This window comes from Myotis brandtii, unplaced genomic scaffold (genome assembly GCF_000412655.1).
Source record: "Myotis brandtii unplaced genomic scaffold, ASM41265v1 scaffold18, whole genome shotgun sequence".
NCBI lineage: Eukaryota > Metazoa > Chordata > Mammalia > Chiroptera > Vespertilionidae > Myotis > Myotis brandtii.
In genome coordinates this window covers 4,925,213-4,944,981 of record NW_005356674.1, presented here as the reverse complement: position 1 = coordinate 4,944,981, position 19,769 = coordinate 4,925,213, and the positions used below count along the sequence as shown (strand labels likewise).

Below are 19,769 nucleotides of genomic sequence, written 5' to 3'. Positions count from 1 at the left end.
TTGCTTTGGCTTTTCAAGGTATTTTATGGTTCCATACAAATTTCATGATTTTTGTTCTATTTCTGTGGGGAAAAATGCCAGTGGAATTTTTATAGGGATTGCCTTGCATCTATATGTTACTTTGGGTAATATGGACATTTTAACAATATCAATTCTTATTTGTGGAATATCTTCCTACTTATTTGTGTATTAATTTGTGTAATTTTTATTTGTTTTCATTAATGTTTTGTAGTTTTCAGTGTACAGGTCTTCCACTTTCTTGGTTAAATTTTTTCCTGGGTATTTTTTATGCAATTGTAAATGGCATTGTTTTCTTACTTTCTGATAATTCATTATTAATGTATAAAAATTCAACAGATTTTTGCATATTGATTTTTACCCTGCACCTTTGCTGAATTAATTAGTTTTTTGGTTCTAACAATTTTTTGATGGAGTCTCCAGGGTTTTCATGTTCTCTGCAAAAGTGACAGTTTTACTTCCTTCTAGGATTGATTACTGATGTCTGACGTGGGCGTGATGGGCCAGTGGTAGTACTCTCTATCCTAATCTCTTTATCCCCTCTTTTAGAAACGAAGGCTCAATAGGAAGAAATAAGATCATTTCGTGTGGGTTAGGGACAGAGTGTTGAATATGATTATGGAGTCAGGGCAGGTTCAGAATCAAAGTGGTTATTTTTCTTTTCTTATCTTTAATGATCATTCCCAGTGTTGACAATATGCAAGAAAATGACACTCTCAGACACTATTTTTGAGAATGTGAGTTGCCACAACTTTCCTGAAGGACAGTTTGAAAATATGTAACAAAAGGCCTTAATAGTTTTCACACCCTTTGACCTAGAAATTTTACTGCCGGAAATTTATCCCAGGGATGTGCATGGAGACTTAGCAAAGATTGTTCTTGGCAAGTCTGTAATAATAGAATATTGGAGACAGCTTAGGGGCTTGCCTATAAGGGATTAGCTAAATGCGTGTGCTATTCAATCAATGACCTGCAGTCATTTGATTATTACAGAATACATAAGGGCTTGGAGAGATGTTCATGAAAAAGTCTGAAAGTAGTATATTCAGTAAGTCTCATTGTCTATTTTTTTCCCCAAAAGAAATTTATGCATATAAATATAGACATGGAAAAAAGGTCACAGTAGGTATAGCAAAATGGTAACAATTAACATTAAAATATTAATATTACCTGATGGTAAAATTACTTTATATTTTCTTCCTTTTGCTGATCTGATTTTTCAAAATTTTCTCTAAGAAATTCATATTTTTTAAAGGAAGAGGTTTTAATAACAAGTACTTTTCATCCAGGTGGCCAGATAAAATACACCACGGGACATATTTATACTGCAACCTTATTCATTGTTTCTCTGACATGTAAATATTAGTGGGTGTCCCTTCCTTATTTTTATTTGCTAAATCTGGCAAGCCTCCTTTTAATGCAAATCATCAAAGGAGAGATCAGGTTCTGGGCCCCGATGTGCTGGCTCCTTTGAGGATCGGGGAGGAATTGATTGATCCAAGTCTTATAAACCAGGAAATAGGATAGATGGACTAGGAAAGAAAGATCAGTTTGGGAGCCACACAGCCCTTACCTCCAATCTGGGCTCGACCACCACCGCCCTCCCGTCCCCCAGCCCCACTTGCGGCTCCACAATCCGGATGTCCTGGGCAGGCGCCTTGTCTCCCCCGCGCCTCAGTAATGCCTCGCAAGGATCAGATGAGAACATGTGGGTGAACGCACTTTGCAAATTGCAAACCGCCAAGCAGCACATTATTATCATGTTAGTAAATTACACGCCCATGGACATGTCGAACAGGAACAAAACAGCGCCGCAGACAACCGCGGAACTGTTCCTCGCAGCAGATTGCTGATGGCTCTCTGAGGTCAAAACAACTCAAGGTTGAGTCGCTTCAGGACTGAACCCATAAATTAGCATCTATCCAAATTGTCTTTACGAGCCTATTTATAGATGCACTGATCGTTAAATATTGTTGGAACGCTCTGCCTGTCACAAGTCGGTTGTTAAATTGCTTGGCAAGCAGCGTGGGATGAGCGGCTCCGAGGAAGCCCGCGTGGTGTGGAGCTTGGCAGCTCATAACTCCAGGCCCTCACCTTATCCTCACGCGCGGGCGCTGGTCACCTTGGAAACTGCCCTATTCTAGATGCAGAGCACAGAACGCCCCAGCTGACAGGGAATTCATCAGCAGCCGCCGCCTTCTCTGCCGGTCTCTGTTACTGAGCACCCGCCCCGTGCCTCTCAGGCCACTTCAGGGAGGATCCACGTGGGGCTTCAAGGATCTTTTAAGGAGGAATTTAACACAGGAGGCTGGGGATATTAAAAACAAAATAAAATGAGGGAGAAGGAAAGAGAACGGAGGGAAGAAGAAGAAGAAAATGTAAAAATCAGAAAGAAGAAAATGAGATTATTGTCCTATTTTATAGATGGGAAAACTGAGGCCCCAAGGTCCAAGGTCACATAACCAATATATACCAGAGCTGAATTTCAAATCCAAGAAAAATAAAATTCCTGAAGGAGAAAACAGTTCCCCCCATCCCCCCCCCAAAGAAACTGGAATTTCCCAATGTCCAGACAGTTCTTCATGGGAATCAGACATTCTGGAAACAAAATGCAACTTGTTAGTGAGGTGGAATGGCACAGAGGAGAGACACAGCCAGGGACAGCCATCTGCAAGCCAGGAAGAGGGCCCTCACCAAGAATCTAACCCTGCCCTAGCTGGTTGCTCAGTGGTTAGAGCTTCACTCCTCAGACTGAAGGTTCCTGGGTTCAACTCCAGTCAAGGGCATGTAGCTCGGTGGCAGGCGTGCAGTAGGCAATCAATCAATGTGACTCTATCACATCGATGTTTGTTTCTCTCTGTCCCCCTCTCTTCCACTCTCTAAAAAATCAATGGAGAAAAATATCCTCGGGTGAGGATTAACAACAGCAAAAGAAGAACCTAACCCTGGTCTTGGACTTCCCAGCCTCCCAAACTAGGAGAAAAAAAAATGCCTGTTGTTTACGCCACCCAGTTTACGGTATTTGTTACAGCAGCTTGAGCAGACTAAGACGTATGCTAATTCTATGTTTAATTTATTACGGAACTGCCGAACTCCTTTCCACAGTGGCCGCACCGTTTCCCATCCCACCATCAGTGTTTGAAGAGAGAGAATAGCAGTGTGGAGTCCCAGGACCCTCAGCCTGAATCTTAGTTCTGCCACAGACTTAACCGAGTGACATCCTTCCGGAACCTGGGTTTCAGTTTCTCATTAGTCAAATGGGGATGACAGAGCTGAGAGGGGATTACATAGATGACATGAAACGCTCCTAGCACAGGGTGCCCAGGAAATGTCAGTGGCTTTCTGGTTGGTGTGGAGAGAATCACAAAATCCCAGTGTGGGAAGGAGCTTGACAGGTACAGCAAATGAGTTCCTGGATTATCGTGGCAGGATTCCACCTCGTGTGTCACGCCCAAACGTCCCCATCACTGCTCTCCGTAGGGCAATGGGAGCCAGAACCCACTGTGCTGGGCATCAGGATGGCATTTCCCAAGCGTGTTCTCAGAAAATCGGCTTTCACAGGGTGCACCTGGCGGGTGTCGAGGGGAAGAAGAATTCTGAAGGCAAATAACTTTGCGAGACACTAGCTTAATAACACCAAAGCAGGACTTCTCAGAGCATTGAACAGAGTTATGCACTTTAAAATCTCCAATGAGAGCTCTAACCGGTTTGGCTCAGTGGATAGAGCGTCGGCCTGCGGACTGAAGGGTCCCAGGTTTGATTCCGGTCAAGGGCATGTACCTTGGTTGCAGGCACATCCCCAGTGTGGGGTGTGCAGGAGGCAGCTGATCGATGTTCCTCTCTCGATGCTTCTAACTCTATCCCTCTCCCTTCCTCTCTGTAAAAAATCAATAATATATATATATTTTTTAAAAATCTCCAATGAGAAATGGAGTCTGTAGCGTTTCCTAAACCTCTCCATCCTGGGAGACCGTCCCCAGCTGGGAAGGCTGTGTCCAGAAATGGGGGCTCTGTCCACACAGCAAGGAGACCACAAACAACAACCTAAGGTGGCCTCAGCCTGGAGTTCTAAATACCCCGGACTGCTGCACTGTAGACATGCTTTCCTTTCCTGCTTCATCCCAAATGGCAACTTACAGGCTGCAGCCACTGCTCTCGGTAGTCTCTCTCAGTGTCCCCACTCAACCCTGCTGCGTGGAGTCAATCTCCAAGTTCAAGTTCAAGGCGTTACATAATCTGAGGCTGAGGGAAGAGGTCACCTCATCAGCACTGAGGAAACTGGCCCTCCCACTCCCACCCTGAAGCAGGTCCTGAACACAGTGGGCCGAGCTAGGTTTCCCTTCTCAACCAGGTCTCCCCGCTGCGGAGTGCAGTAAATTCTCAGAGAGCTCACCTTCTTGGGTCCTGCATACCCTTTTATATGTTAGTGTAATTTAAAAAAAAATCCATGATACATTTGGAGGCTGTCACTAAAGGCGTAAGGAAAGGCTAGGATCTGGGACAGACCAAAAGCCTTAGCAGTTTCCTGAGACGCAGGGCAAGGGGCTGGGGCCTTGTTCCAGAAGAACTGACCTCCAGGTTTACAGGTAATGCAGAGACTAGCAAGTTCTACCCTTCTGCTGCCATGTCAGGCAATGGTGAGTAATTTCATCTCAGATGGTGACCAGACGGTAAAGTGATTCTCACTTCACACACACGCGTACCCGGAACGGTTTATCCTCTGGGCACTGTGGAAACGGAACGCTTTGAACTAGAATGAAGAAGAGAATCCCAGGGTGACCCTAAGACAGTAACCACTGGAGCCAACGAGTCTTCATTATAAGCACCTACTGTGTGACAGATACATGTAGTCCAATAGGCAGAGAGAAGAGCCAACTGCACTCACGTGCGTAGGGCTGGGGTTAATCCTAGCCAACCCCGGGGACCACCGCCAGTCCCCTCAGGCTGCTTGTTCAGCTGGACTCGGGGAAACTGAGCAATGTCCGCAATGTCAGGAATTTGATCCACCCCGGCCTTGCCCACCCTGTCAGAGGCTGCAGCTGCGTTGAGGCCCTGGGAAGATTCACTCAAGTATAAAGTTAGATGTGGATTTGCTTTTCTTTCTGTCTTTTTTTTTTTAATTTCATATGTTCCCAGATTCTTACAAAATAATGACCCAAAGGTGAACTGGTAAGTAATTACATTTCATATCTCTACCCTCAAGAAAACTGTTCCTGTATCCTCTCCCCCCTCCCCATATACCAAATGATATCCAAGATTTTTTTTTGTCTCTGAAATTAGATGTTCTTATTTCTTGTTTGAAATTTTTATTTTTATTTAATTCTTTTTTATTAAATTTATTGGGGTGTGACATTGGTTAATAAAATTATACAAGTTTGCCCTGGCCAGTGTGGCTCAGTTGGTTGGGCACCATCCCATACACGAAAGGGTTGCTGGTTTGATTCCCAGTCAGGGCACATGCCTGGATTGTAGGCTTGATCCTCGGTTGAAGGTGAGCAAGAGGCAGTCTATCGATGTTTCCTTCTCACATCGATGTTTCTCTCCCTCTCCCTTCCTCTCTCTCTAAAAAAAAAATCAATTTTAAAAAATTTTTAAAAAATTATATAGGTTTCAGATATACAGTTCTACAATACGTCATCTGTATACCAGTATTGTATTGTGTGTGTATTTGTTTTTCATCAACACATTTGAAAGGAGCAGGCACTGCAGGTGGCAGAAGAAAGTCTGGCCCAGAGCTCACCTACAGTTGATGGGCCTCCTCCTGCACGCCCCCTACTGGGGATTGAACCCGAAACTCAGGCATGTGCTCTCACCGGGAATCAAATTGTGCCCTCCTGGTTCATAGGTCGACACTCAACCACTGAGCCACACCGGCCGGGCGGGAAGGCTTTATTATTGCAGTAAAATTCACATAACAAAAATTTGTCATTACTGACCTTTAGTACATTCCCCAAATTGTGCAACCATTACCACTATCGAGTTCTAGGGCATTTCATCATTCCCAAAAGAAGCCCCATACCCATTAAGCAGTCACTTCCCATTACCCCTCCCCGTAGCCCTTGGCAACCACTAATCTGCTCTCTGACTCTATGAATTTTCCTATTCTGGATATTTCCTATAAATGAAATCATACAAATGTGTGGCCTTTTGTGACTGGCTTCTTTCTCGCCCATGGTTTAGGGAAGGCCTGGGCTCACAGTGCTCTTCAGGATGTGCTGTGGGGTCCGTCTGTGGAAGAATCATGTGGTTCTTATTAAAATGAAAGTTGTGGTTTCAACCCCAGACTTATAGAATGGGAATCTTTTGTGGAGAAACCCTGGAATTTTTATTTTTAAAACACTTTCCAGACAATTTTGATGGCCCCACATTTGAGAATCACTGAACTGGACGGGACTAAACGAAAGGCGAGCGATAGGAGAGCAAATGCCTGAGGTTGTTGAGGCCAAAGAGCCACCCTCATGCTGAACTGCTGTCAGCTTTCTCCTCTGCTCTTTAAGGGGGAAGCAGGAGTTAGGTTTTGCTTTGGGATTCAAGTGCCAAATGGGGTCACCCTCAGGTCGATTGGCACCACCTCCTCTTACAGGACTGAGAACTTCTAAAAGGATACTTTTATGACCCTCGGGGACCGTGCACAGTGGTTAAGAATTTCCACGCGCTGTTTGTTTTTGACTGACGGTTGTTGTTTTGAAATTTGAAAGTATAGCAAATCAGCCATAAAGCAATGACTGTTTATGTGCATTTTTCACAGCATTAAGCAATGCTTCTTTGTGCTGAGAATCAACATTATTTACTTTGGGAATCTTTCCCAGATTTCTGTTAACTCATTCACACATCGTTTCTCCTCCCAGCCTGTGACTCTGTGAATTTTCCCCCAGCTGGGGCCGGCAACAAGGAAACTGTCATGTGCAGACCCAGACTAGTACACTACACTCATAAGGACCGTGGAAGACCATCTTGCTCCAGGTACACCCCCAGATCAGCAGTTCCCTCTTCAGGCTCTGCGGGGACTCATCTAAGAATGAGTAGCTCCCCACCTGTTTTGGTTCTCATGTAACAAGTCTCACCAAACCTTAGTGACGTAACACAACACCATTTTTTTTAGTTTTCACCGCTCTTTGGCTTGACGAAGCCCAGTTGAGCAGTCCTGTTCCATGAGACGCCGTATGGGGCTACAGCCATCCGGGGGCTCAACTGGTCTGAAGAGTCCAAACGGACTCACTCCGTGGCTGGTAGCTGATGCTGGGAGCTTAGCTGGGCCGTTGACGGAAATGTCTACTCATGGCCTCTTCACGTGGTGTGGGCTTCCCACACTATGGCAGCCGGGCTAGGAGAGGGGATAGCCTCAGAGCAAGTGTTCCAAGAGGGAGGAAGTGGTTCAAAGAACTGATTTGGGGTTAGACCCTAGTTCTGAGGCCTTGGATACATTTCTTCATCTCTTGGAACCTAAGCTTCTTCATCTACTGAATGAAGACAGTTCCTTCCTCATCAGATTGCTGTGAGGGTGAAGCGAGATAATGTATGCAAAGCCTTATACACAGTGCCTTGTAAACAGGTCTGGATTATGATCATGGACACACTGACACCTCATCCTGAATGTAGGTGCTCAATCTCTCCATTCCTTTTCCCAGGCTCCTATGGATTCCTGAATTGCCACCCCTGCCCTGAAAAAAAAGGGGGGGGAGGGGTTTGCCCTTTCTAATGGATTCCTTTTCCCAGGCTCCTATGGATTCCTGAATTGCCCCCCGTGCCCTGAAAAAAAAAAAAAAAGGGTGGGGAGGGGGGTTGCCCTTTCTAATGAGATCCTTCAGAACTAAATGCAGAAATCAGAAACTATGACATGACTCTTTGGAATTTACCTTAAGGGGGGAAAAAATCTTACAAGTGTTGAAAGATATTTGTAGAAAGATTTTTTTTTTGCAACAGTGTGAATAACATGTTATTAATAGCATGTTATCAACCTAAACATCTATCCATAGGGGACAGGATCTGATGCATCCGTATTCTACTGGATATTAACTGCTTTCAGAGTATGGAGCATCTGATCAGCCTTCCTCTTGGGGGGAAATCCTAAGACAGTAAAGAAGCACCCCTGCTTCCCACTACAGAAGTGGGACGAAGGCAGCTGTGCCCACTCCCTGCTCCCTGGACGGTAAAGTACAGGCATGTGAGCCGAGTGTGGCCAATGAGGTGCTCCTGCCTCAGGCTTTGCCCACAACGGCACAAAAATAGTTAGCGATTGCCAAGTTGGCAGTGGAGCCTAGATGCCATCCGTGTCTGGTGGAGCAGAGCCACCTCAGTGACCTAGACTGCTCACCTCGGAACTGTTTTGTGCAAGAGAAATACACTTCTGTGTTCATTGAATCACAAAGTTTTCTTTGTTACAGCAGCTCAGCTTACCCTACTTGTGGCGATTTTAAAACATGGCCACAGATTCCTCGGCACTCCGCCCATGGAGAGGCACAGCCCTTGTCCACTCGCCTCGAACTGGGGGCAGGCTGATGACTACATGGTCAGTGACTGTGGTGGAAGTGACTTCTCAGGCGAGGGCATGAGAGGCACACCGCTCCCTCCCTGCTCACTGGAACACTAACTAGCTCCCGGGGCGCTGAACTTCCTCATAAGAAGTCAGACTACCCAGAGGCTGCCACACTGTGAGGAAGCCCAAGGCACACGGAGAGGCCAGCTATGGGCAGTCCTGCCAACTGTCCCAGCTCAGCCCAGAGTTCAAGTCATCCCAGCCCAATCTCCAAACAGGTGAGTGAAGAAACCTCCAGTTAATTCCACTACCCCAACCCCACCCCAGCCTTCACCTCACTCCCACTTTGAGTTTTTCCAACACAAGTTGCAGCTGTTGGGGCATCCTCCCTGCTGTGCCATGGGAGTTCCTGCCCCACAGAATTCATGAGCATATTACAATGGTGGTGGCTTTATTCCACTAAGTGTTGTAGCTTGTGCCACTGTCACAGCTCCTGAAGCACTCACTAACATATCATAGACCTCTGAGTTATCCAGTACTCTCCCAAAAAACTCCTCTTTGCTGATTACGATAACCAGAGTTGGTTTCTGCTGCTGCAATCAAGAATCTTGATAATGAAACACTACACAACCCTTAAACTGATATAACTCACCCAACTAGTGTGGCTCAGTGGTTGAGCATGGACCTGTGAACCAGGAGGTCACGGTTTGGTTCCCAGTCAGGACACATGCCTGGGTTGTGGGCTTGATCCCGAATAGGTGGCATGCAGGAGGCGTCTGATCAATGATTTTCTCTCATCATTGCTATTTCTATCCCTTTCCTTCTCCCTCTCTGAAATCAATAAAAATACATATTTTTTAAAATTGGTATAGTGCTATGTAAACTGTCACGAAAAGATGTTCATGGTTTAGTTTTAAGTGAAAATGGCATGTTCTAACATAGTAAGTACAGAATTGTCCCATTTTTGTAAAATAAAATTATTACTTTTCCATAGAATAAATTCTAGGATGCTATGTACCAAAATTATACAGTACCGTATTGTCTTCAGGTATTGGAATTATAGGGTTTTTTTTCTTATGTTTACCTGTGTTTTCTAATTTTTTCAAATAATGAACATCATTACACAGAGACTTGTATAGTTTTTAAAAATTAAAAAAATTAAATAAAGCCAGGGTTATACTAGTAAATCGAGGAATTTGAGAGTGCCAGTAATACCTCTTCACCTCTGGGAAATTTGTACATTCCCCAAGCAGAGACCCGGAAGCACAATATTTAGGGAGTGGTAGCCCCTGATAATTCTTCCCCTTCCTGTAAGCATATGCTCTTCCTCACATCTGGAAGTAGAGTTTATTTCCCCTTTCTTAAATCTGGGCCACTCCTGCGACTGCTTTGGCCAATGCAATGCAGCATAAGATGTTTGAGGACTTCCCATCTCCAACCATAGGAAGACCGGAGGCTTCTGTTTCCTTCCTCTTACATCCTTGTCCTCGGGGTGTTCCCTCTCCGAACCTAGCCCCAGCCGTGTGGAAAGGTCACATGGAGGAGACCCAGGGCTCTCCCTTGGCAGCCTCAGCTGAGCTCATGGCCAGCAGCCGGCACCAGCTGCCAGCCGTGTGCATGAATCCTGTGGGATTCCAGCACGTGCAGACCCAGGGGACGGTGGCTCTAACCAACGCCGGGTGGGGCTGAGCCCTGTGAGATCCCAGACTCATGGGAGGTACTAAAATGGTAGTGTTTTTCACCTCTAGATTTTGGGGTACAATGGTAGCCAGCCTCCAAGATGGCTCCTCCTGGTACTCACACCCTCTTATAGTCCCTCTGCACGTTGTACCAGGGCTGGCCTGTGTGACTAACCGAATACAGCAGAAGTGATACATGGTATGTTACTTCCAAGATTAGGTGATAAAAGACATGGTTGTTTCTGTCTGGGTCCCTCCCAGATCACTCTTCGTGTCCATGGAGAGAAGTCCACATAGGATGACCCACTGGTCGCCTTCTCACATCCTGAAAACCCCCTCAGTCCTGGGCCAACTGGGATGGTCACCCAAATCCACATGATGAGGAACTGAGGCCTCTGGACAGCAGTGAGCAAGAAACCAAGGTCTCAGGAGGGAACCACTTTGGAAGAAGTCCCCCAGCCTCGGTCAAGCCCCCGGGGACAGCTTGACTGCAGCCTCATGAAAGACCCGGATCCAGAACCTCAGGTAAGTTGACCCCTAGGAACTGTGTGAGCTATCAAAGCTTAGTCATTTTAAGCTGCTAAATTCCGGTCATGTGTTAAACAGCAATAGGTAACTTACACAGATGGTTTGTTACAGCCTAATAGGTAACAGAACGGAGGAGCATGTCGGATGGGGTCCTGCACCCTGTTTTAAACAGCTGCGATGATCTTTCTGTTTGGGGAATTCTTTTCCTTTCCTGAAAATCAACCTGAGGGAATTTTGCTTTTCCTGAAGAGCAGAGCAGAGCTGGGCTGCCAATGGGTGAGCTCATTCCAACACTAATTGTTTTCCAGGCTTTAACAATCAATCTCTGGGGCTCACAAGGTCCGCCCACCTCTCCATTTCCAGACGCTCTCAGAGGCTGCCCTGATCTCCCCAAAGGCCAGACGTGCTCACCTGGGCTGCTTAGACAGCCTTCTACGCTGGAAAGCAATCCCTGGGCTCCAGCAACATGGCCATCTGGGTGCAGAGAGCGATGCACAAGGCGCAGGGCGTGCACACGGGCTGTGGGGACCTGGGGGTCTTGATCTAAAATCGTTCCAACGAGGCACCCAGGTATTTGAGATTTCACCTGTCAAGTGTGATTAATTCACATGGGAGGGGAAATTTATTTACTCAGCAGCACCTCCTTCTGAATGAGTGTATGGAAGACATTCTTTCCTGCCCAGGGTCGCAGAAGAGCAGTGGGGACGCAATCCAGGGAGGCACAAAAGGCAAAGCTAACCTTGGCTCCACCTCCTACTGCTGGCTTAGACTGCCCTTAGGGCTGCAGGGCTGCGAACATGCAAGCACCCAGCCTGCTCCAGGGCAGGCTGCGGTGTGCACCAGGGATGCAGGGAACCGTAGCAAAGTAGATGATTATACAAGTAACGTGGAATGAGCTGTTAGTTTCTTGGCACTGTTGTAACAAGCTACCACAAACCGGGTGGCTTAAAATATCAGGAATTTATTCTCTTCTAGTTCTGGAGGCTAAAAGTACAAAATTGAGGTGTCAGCAGGGTTGGTTCCTTCTGAGGGCTGTGCGGGACTCTGTTCCAAGCCTCTCTCCTGGCTTCTGGTGCTTTGCTGGCAGTCGTTGGCGTTCCTCCGCTTGTCCATGCATCACCCCGATCTCTGCTTTCACGTTCACATGGCATTTTCCCTGTGTGCATGTTGCTGTGTCCACATTTTCCATGTTAATGACCTCATCTTAAGTTGATCATCTGCAAAGATCCCATTTCCAAATAAGTCACAGTCACAGGCACTAGGAGTTAGGATTTCAACATCTTTTAGAGGAAGACACAATTCAACCCATAACACTGAGCATTTAGTAAAAAACAGTTAATCGCCATGAAATTCCAGGCATTTGACATGTTAGTGATTTTATATACATTTTTCCTAACCTTCACAATAAGATTTCCCAATATTACAGGTCTTATCCTTACTCACATAGCTAGAAAATATAGGCTCTGGAGTCAGATAGCCTGGCTTCACCACTTAGCTGGGAGGCCTTGGGGCAAGTTAATTAACCTCTCTGTGCCTCTGTGTCCTCATTTGTAAAGTGAGGATAATAGTACCTCCATCCATGCTGAGTTATTGAAAGGATTTTAAAAGATAATGCACAGAGCCTGGTGCATCGTAATTACTGAACTCGTGGTAGCTGTTATAAGTAGTGGAGTCAAAACTTAAATCCAGTCCAGCCAGCTGTGGTTCAGTTGGTTCAGCGTCATCCTATGCACCAAGAGGTCACTGGTTTGATTCCTAGTCAGGGCACATGCCCAGGTTGCAGGCTTGATCCCCATTAGGGGGCATGCAGGAGGCAGCCAATGGATGTTTCTCTCTCATCAATGTCTCTCTCTCTCTCTCTCTCTCTTTCTCTCTCTCTCTCTCTCTCTCTCTCTCTCTCTCTCTCTCTTTCTCTCACCTTCTCCCTTCTCTCTCTCTCTCAAAATCAATAAAAACATATTTTTAAATGTCTTTTTAAAGTCACTTAAAAAACAAAAACATAACAATAAAACCCCATACCACTTAAATCCCTATCTCCTTAGTTTTGATTCCTTCACTCTTTCCTCTTAAATCCAGCATGACTGGGTGTCAGCCACTCCTGCATTCATGATCTCCCTGCATCCTCACAGTACCTCCTGGGAGGTGAATACTTCTGGCTGTATTTTCTGGATGAAGGAACTGAGACACAGAGAAGTAAGGTGACTTGACCAAGGTTACCCAGCAGATAAAACATTCTAGTCCAGCTCTGCTGATTCTAATATTTTTTCCCCACTATGTTGCCTGTCATCTAGGGCACAGACATAATAGTTGCAAATAACCTCTGGTAGTCAGCTGAGATTATGAGTTTTTGGCAGTGACCACTCTGAGACTATGGCAGGAGTCTGTTTCCATAAGAGTCAGCTCCTGGCAGGTTCAGATAGCTCAGTCCAGCAGATCTGCTGTTAATTCTTGAGAAGGTTCTTGAGAAGGAAGATATCTCTCCTCTTCCTCTCCCTCTCTCATTCTCATTCTCTCTCTCTCTCTCTCTCTCTCTCTCTCTCTCTCTCTCTCACACACACACACACACACACACACACACACACACACACACACCACACAACACACTGCCTATGAGGCCTCACCCCTGGGACAAAGCAACTAACCATGGAAAGGGGATGACGGGTTGTATAAGATTTTTTAGTTAGAAAGCCTGAGGAGTGAGAGCCAGCTGCTAAGCCCAATCCAAAGCTCCTTTGCAAGCCAGTGCTGGGCAGCGAAGGGTCTGAAAGACAACAACCACCACAAAATGTCAGCACCTCAGTGATGGCTTCTCTCAGGTTTGTCAGGACAGAAAGACAGCCCAAGCCTCGGGCTTGAGTCCTCGGGCCTTTCCCTGATCCTCCCTCCATCACCTCTGCCACGGCCGCTTTTCCACACACAATTCAGCCTGCAGATATCTAAGGAGAGCGGGCGCAATGAAATGGCTGCACCCAGGCCTCATCTGGCCCATAGACAAGTTTTATTTAGCCTACACACAGCTTTTTTAAAATTATTTTTACTTTTCTTAATTTGAGAGAGAGAGAGAGAAAGGGGGAGAGAGAAAAACATCCACTTATTTATGCATTCATTGGTTAATTTTTGTATGATCACACCCACAACCTTGGCATATCAGAGCAACACTCCAACCAACTGAGCTACCCAGCCAGGGCAGCCTGCACACAGCTTTTAAGTAGTTGTTAACATTTTAAAAGGAAGAAGTGTCACATAGAATCTGGATTTTTTTTCTTCTTCTTCTTTTGCAAAACCAAAGGTTCTGGCCAAGTGCCTCTGATCCCTGCGTGGTGACTGTGTTGAAGTTGAGTAGTGGCTGCCTCCGGGTTGATTGTTTTTATACCCAAACTACTTGACTCTTTCACCTTCTCTGCCTGAGTTTGAGTTTTTAACTAAGGCCTTTGGCCTAACAAATAAAATACATCTGGCCTCACCTTGGCATTCAAAAATCTTCACAGTATGGCTTATTCAAGACTTACCACCCATTTCAAATTTATTTACACCTTCATTCCCAAACAGGTTCCTTATTCTCTCACATTCATGCCTTTGCTAGTGCTTTTTTATTTCCTCTAAGATGCCTTTCATCCCAACTTGGTCTGGGAATGCTTCCACACCCCTTATTTATTTATTTAAGAATTTTTGTGAGTTAATTTGAGCCAAACTGTTGACAATTGCCAGGAAACAGAATCTCAACAGATTGGGATAATGATCCAGAGAATGCAGTTTTTCATCTTGTTTTACACATTGCAATCAAAGAAGAAGGTGTAAGTGGGTTACATGATAGATTAGGGAGGTGGGAGAAAGCAAAGGGGGGAAACCTCTGGGATTGGATAAAAAAATGATAGACACATACTTCTTTTACTTACCAGTAGGCGGGGACAGGATAGTTCAGAGCTCCCACACCCTTTACTGTCCATCTGAAGGCCTCAGAATCTCCCAGACAGACAGAAGTTTCCTTTCGTTTGATGGGCCAAAGGACCTTGTTCTTTTGAACTACTTGTTCTGGATTTTCACAGCATCACACATTTGCATAATATAATTTCTCTTCTTATGATTCACTTCCTTCCTGGTAAATTATTCCCAATGAGCCCAACCTTCCAATGAATGGGAAGGCCATCGTGACCCTCCAACCAACCCAGTCACCAGATAAATACCACTGAGTGGCCTCAGTTAATGCCACGTGGAGCGGAATAATTGCCTGGCTGAGACTTGTACAAATTCCCGACTTTTTGACAATTGTGAGAAATAATAACAGGGTTGTTGTTTTAAGCCACTAAGTTTTAGGCCAGTTTGTTACATAGCAATAGATAATTAAAACAGTTTGGAAAGTAAAAAAGTCTTTAATCTTGTTAATTATTTTCTTCAAGTCTTTGTTACAAAATTAAAAATATATATATAATACATATACACACACTATTTATTTTTTAAATTCAATCTTTATTGTTGAAAGTATTACATATGTCCTATATTTTCCCCCATTGACTCCTTCTAGCCTGCCCCTGCTCCCCACTCTAGGCCTTCACCACCCTGTTGTCTGTGTCCATGGGTTACGCATATGTACATACAAGTTCTTTGGTTCTAAGCACAGAATTTAGAGAAGTAGAAGTGACCTAATGTTATTGAGCTCCTAATTTAATTTCTGCCTGGTACTTTCCCATGCATTATCTTATCTAATACTCAAGATAATCCAGTTTAGCCCTAACTGGTTTGGCTCAGTGGATAGAGGGTAGCCTGCGGACTGAAGGGTCCCAGGTTCGATTCTGGTCAAGGGCATGTACCTTGGTTATGGGCACATCTCCAGTAGGGGGTGTGCAGGAGGCAGCTGATCAATGTTTCTCTCTCATTGATGTTTCTAACTCTTTATCCCTCTCCCTTCCTCTTTGTAAAAATCAAAAAAATATATTTTAAAAAAGATAATCCAGTTTATATTATTATTTACATTTTTAAAAAGAAGTTAAGTAACTTGCAAATGATTGCATAGCTCATGAGTGGGGGAAATGGGAACTGAGCACCCAGTTCTATCCAGTTGGGATACCCATGTTTTCGTTTCCATCTCACATACCCACACCACCTCTCTTGGCTCAGACAATGATCTACAATCCACTAAATGTGGCATCATATGTGGTTTTCCATGTTGCTGCAAAGCCTTCAAAGCCTTCCTTTTAAATGGCTCCATATTATTCCAACTGTAGTGTATACGCCATTTCCTATTCTTCAGTATTCACATTCTTTCCAAATCTTTTTGCCATTAAAAGGAATTCCGGCCCTGGTTGGTTTGGCTCGGTGGATGGAGCATCAGCCTGCAGAGTGAAAGGTCCCAGGTTTGATTCCAGTCAAGGGCACATGCCAGGGTTGCAGGCTGGATCCCCAGTAGGGGGCGTGCAGGAGGCAGCCGATCAATGATTCTCTCTCATCGTTGATATTTCTATCTCTCTTTCCTCTCTCCCTTCTTCTCTGAAATCCATAAAAAAATATATATATATTTTTTTAAAAGAATTCTGACCGTTGCATTGGGCTGATAAGAGTAGAAATGAGGGAGGGTGTCCATTTGGGGGGTCTCTTTGGCATTACAAGCGACCTCCTCTACAGAACTCCTCCTTGAGCTCCCTGCCCACACACCTGCCCTCTCCACCCTGACTGTCCTAATGAACCTGGTCACACAGTCACCTAAGGAGCAGGTCATGCAGCAGGTGGAGCAAAGAAAGGAGAGAAAAACAATCCCTTGGAACTCACACCCATTCAGGCCAGATGAGTTCACCTTTTAACAACTTAATGCAGCCTTTATCCATCTTAAATAGCTTTGACAGCTGGGAAAATTAAGATTATGTCAGGACTCTGGTTGGTTTTGAAGAGATTATAAATCCTCTTATTTCAAAAGTGCCAAGTGAAAGGTTTATAAATCCTGTTAAGAATTTTAGCTTTTATCCTGAGAGTCACGGTAGCCATTGAATGGTTTTAAACAGGAGTGATGACCTGGGCTGATGTTTTGATCTAGAAAGAACACCCTGGTTTGGAAGGCAGTAGGAGATATATACATACATATATATATATAATTTCAGGGAAGAAGGGAGAGGGAGAGACAGAAACATCCATGATGAGAATCATTGATTGGTTGCCTCCTGCACGCCCCCTCCTGGGCATGTGCCGCTGACCGGAATCGAACCTGGGACCCTTCAGTCCGCAGGCTGACACTCTAGCCACTGAGCCAAACCGGCCAGGGCAAGGTTTCACATTCCCCACACAAAGAAAATGAGACTTCCTGGGAAATGTGAGGAGCTCTGGGGGCCTGGGAAATGGGTTGGGAAATGGTGATAAGGAGTCTTTGAGCAATTGTGGATCTGCTGCAGTTTGGAGGGGTGGGCATGGGCGGGGGGGCAGTGAGATCTGAGTTTCTTTGCCATGGATGTGAGGGTAGAGGGAAGGGAGAGGCACAGAGTCCCTAAGAACCTGTAACTTTGCCATTTTACTGAGAACTTGCACATTGAGTTACTCTTCATTGAGCTTCATTTAGTAGCAGATTCAATACACAATTTATAATTGCACCTTATTGATTTACCTAAATTTGCAGTTGTTTACAAGTCCATGACTTACTTTTTATTCCTCCAGGGCCAAGACCCACAGATGCCCATAGGAGGTTCCTCTGCAACAAGGGAGAAAGCCCCAGGCAGCCTAATGAAGCTTTCCCCATTTCTATCCTTGGGCATTCCTCAGGCTGGGCTTCCCTTTGAGGGAGAGGTCTGCCTGGGGCCAGGGAGGGGTTGGAGGTGGGTAGACCCCAGAATCATACCATCTGGGATTAACTCCCAAGCAGGAGGTTGCACCAGAGTCATCAAAATGCTTTCTTCCTGTGTAATCACTTGAAGGGCTAATCAATGATTGTTCGAGGATACTCCTGATCCCTCCCTCTAACACAGTGGTTTTCAACCTTCCTAATGCTGAAACCTTTAATACAGTTCCTCATGTTGTGGTGACCCCCAACCATAAAATTATTTTCGTTGCTACTTCATAACTGTAATTTTGCTACTGTTATGAATCATAATGTAAATATCTGATATGCAGGATGTATTTTCATTGTTACAAATTGAACATAATTAAAGCATAGTGATTAATCACAAAAACAATATGTAATTATATATGTTTTCTGATGGTCTTAGGCGACCCCTGTGAAAGGGTCGTTCAACCCCCAAAGGGGTCTCGACCCACAGGTTGAGAACCGCTGCTCTAATAGCAGACTGCAGAGTAGGCCAGTAAATCCAGTTCTATTTGGGCTGAGAGGACAAGTGATTCCCCAGCTCTAAAGGCTGAATGGAGAGCAGGTAGCAGTGAGCTCCTCGGGAGGAGCCTCACAGTCACTAGGTAAATGGGGTACCTGTAGCAGCTTTTTGATCCAGCCATTTGCTGCTCACTCACAGCTTAGCGTGAGTAAAAAGTGTATCACCTAGAGATTTAAGAGAAGATATCAAAATACCAAGCAATTTCATATTTAGTAGTTGCCAGTACAAAGCATGAAACTTTAACGTTTTTCTTTTTTTTTAAAATATATTTTTATTGGTTTCAGAGGGGAAAGGAGAGGGAGAGAGAGAGAGAGAGAGAAAAAAACATCAATGATGAGAGAGGCTCATTGATAGGCTGCTTCCTGCACACTCCCTACTGGGGATTAAGTCCACCCCCTACTGGGGACTGAGCCCACAACCCGGGCATGTGCCCTTGACCGGAATCAAACCTGGGACCCTTCAGGCCGAAGGCCAACGCTCTATCCACTGAGCCAAACCAGCCAGGGCAACTTCTCTTTTCTTAATGGTCAACAATTGTTTAGTGATTGTCTACCATGGGGCAGGAACTCAGCCAGCAGGCACTAAAGACCCAGAAATCAATGACACACAGAGTAGGAGAGGACAGATAGAAGGAGTAGTCTCTCCCCTCCCCCTGCCTACATACTACAATTTGTGATACATGCCTTGTAATAATATTAATATCAATAATACCTAACATCAATTGGGTTGACTATTTGCCAGGTGCTGAACTGAGTGGTCTTCAATTCATCCCCTCATTTAGTCCTTACAACTCCATGAAATAGATGTGTTTATCATCCCCACTTTAAAAATGAAAAAAAAAAAAAAATGAGGCACAAAGAAGTTAAGTGACTTGCTAGGAAAAGGCAGAGCTGTGGTTTGAACCAAGGGCTGGCTCCAGGAAGCATGCTCTTGACCATGAATGAAGCAAAGAGCAGGGTGAAATAAGGACTTGCCTTCGGATGGGAAGATCTCTCTGCCCTCCCTACACCCTCAGCCTTTCCCTGCCTTTTTTAGCCCAATTAGGATGGCAATACCATTGACCTACTGACCTGACCTGAATATCTAGGACTGGGGTGGCTCTGAGTCAGAGCAGAAAATGCCAGACAATTTCACATGTAGCTGTTGGGTTATGAAGAAGGATTAAGAATGAAGATAGGGTCAGGGACAAGATAATCGTGCCTTGCCAACATAATCACATCCCCTGCACGCTGTGATAAAAATGATTGAGTCAGAAGGTTCTGCTTTGTGCAAGAGTCATCTGACTCCCAAAGAGGCCACCCAGGGTAGTGGTACCTCAATGAATGTCCACAGATCTGAACCTGTTTCACAGCCAAGTCAGTATCTTGAGGTTCATGAGTCTGGACGAGCCTGACCCCCAGCATTCCAACTCATAGGAGTCTGAAGTATATACCCATTAATTTATTAACACTTGGTGTTAGCCCTTCAGTAACTGGAATGCTCCTGTGGCAACTGGCCACCCTTTTCCCAATACCAGCAATCCCAGGAAGCCAAATGAGTCATTAGCAGGCCGGTTGGTGGGTGTTTCCCATGTGTTAGGGGAAGAAGATTTCATCCAAGTCAGGGTGGAGCTTAGTGAGTCATCTCCGCCTCATAGGGCACATCTGTGTGAGCTCCAATTTCATGTTTCTCTCTCCTGGGCAGTGGTGGGTAATAAAGTGCCAACTTCTGGCCTTTTGGCTTTTACTCAACTTTTCTTTCCTTCCTCTTTACTCCATTCTTATC

General features: G+C 45.1%; 1 pseudogene; it reads right to left on the bottom strand.

Moving 5' to 3' along the window:
• LOC102251992 overlaps positions 1-1,726 on the bottom strand; it is a 5,730-nt pseudogene extending 4,004 nt beyond the window's left edge.
• Between the last annotated feature and the right edge of the window lie 18,043 nt (positions 1,727-19,769).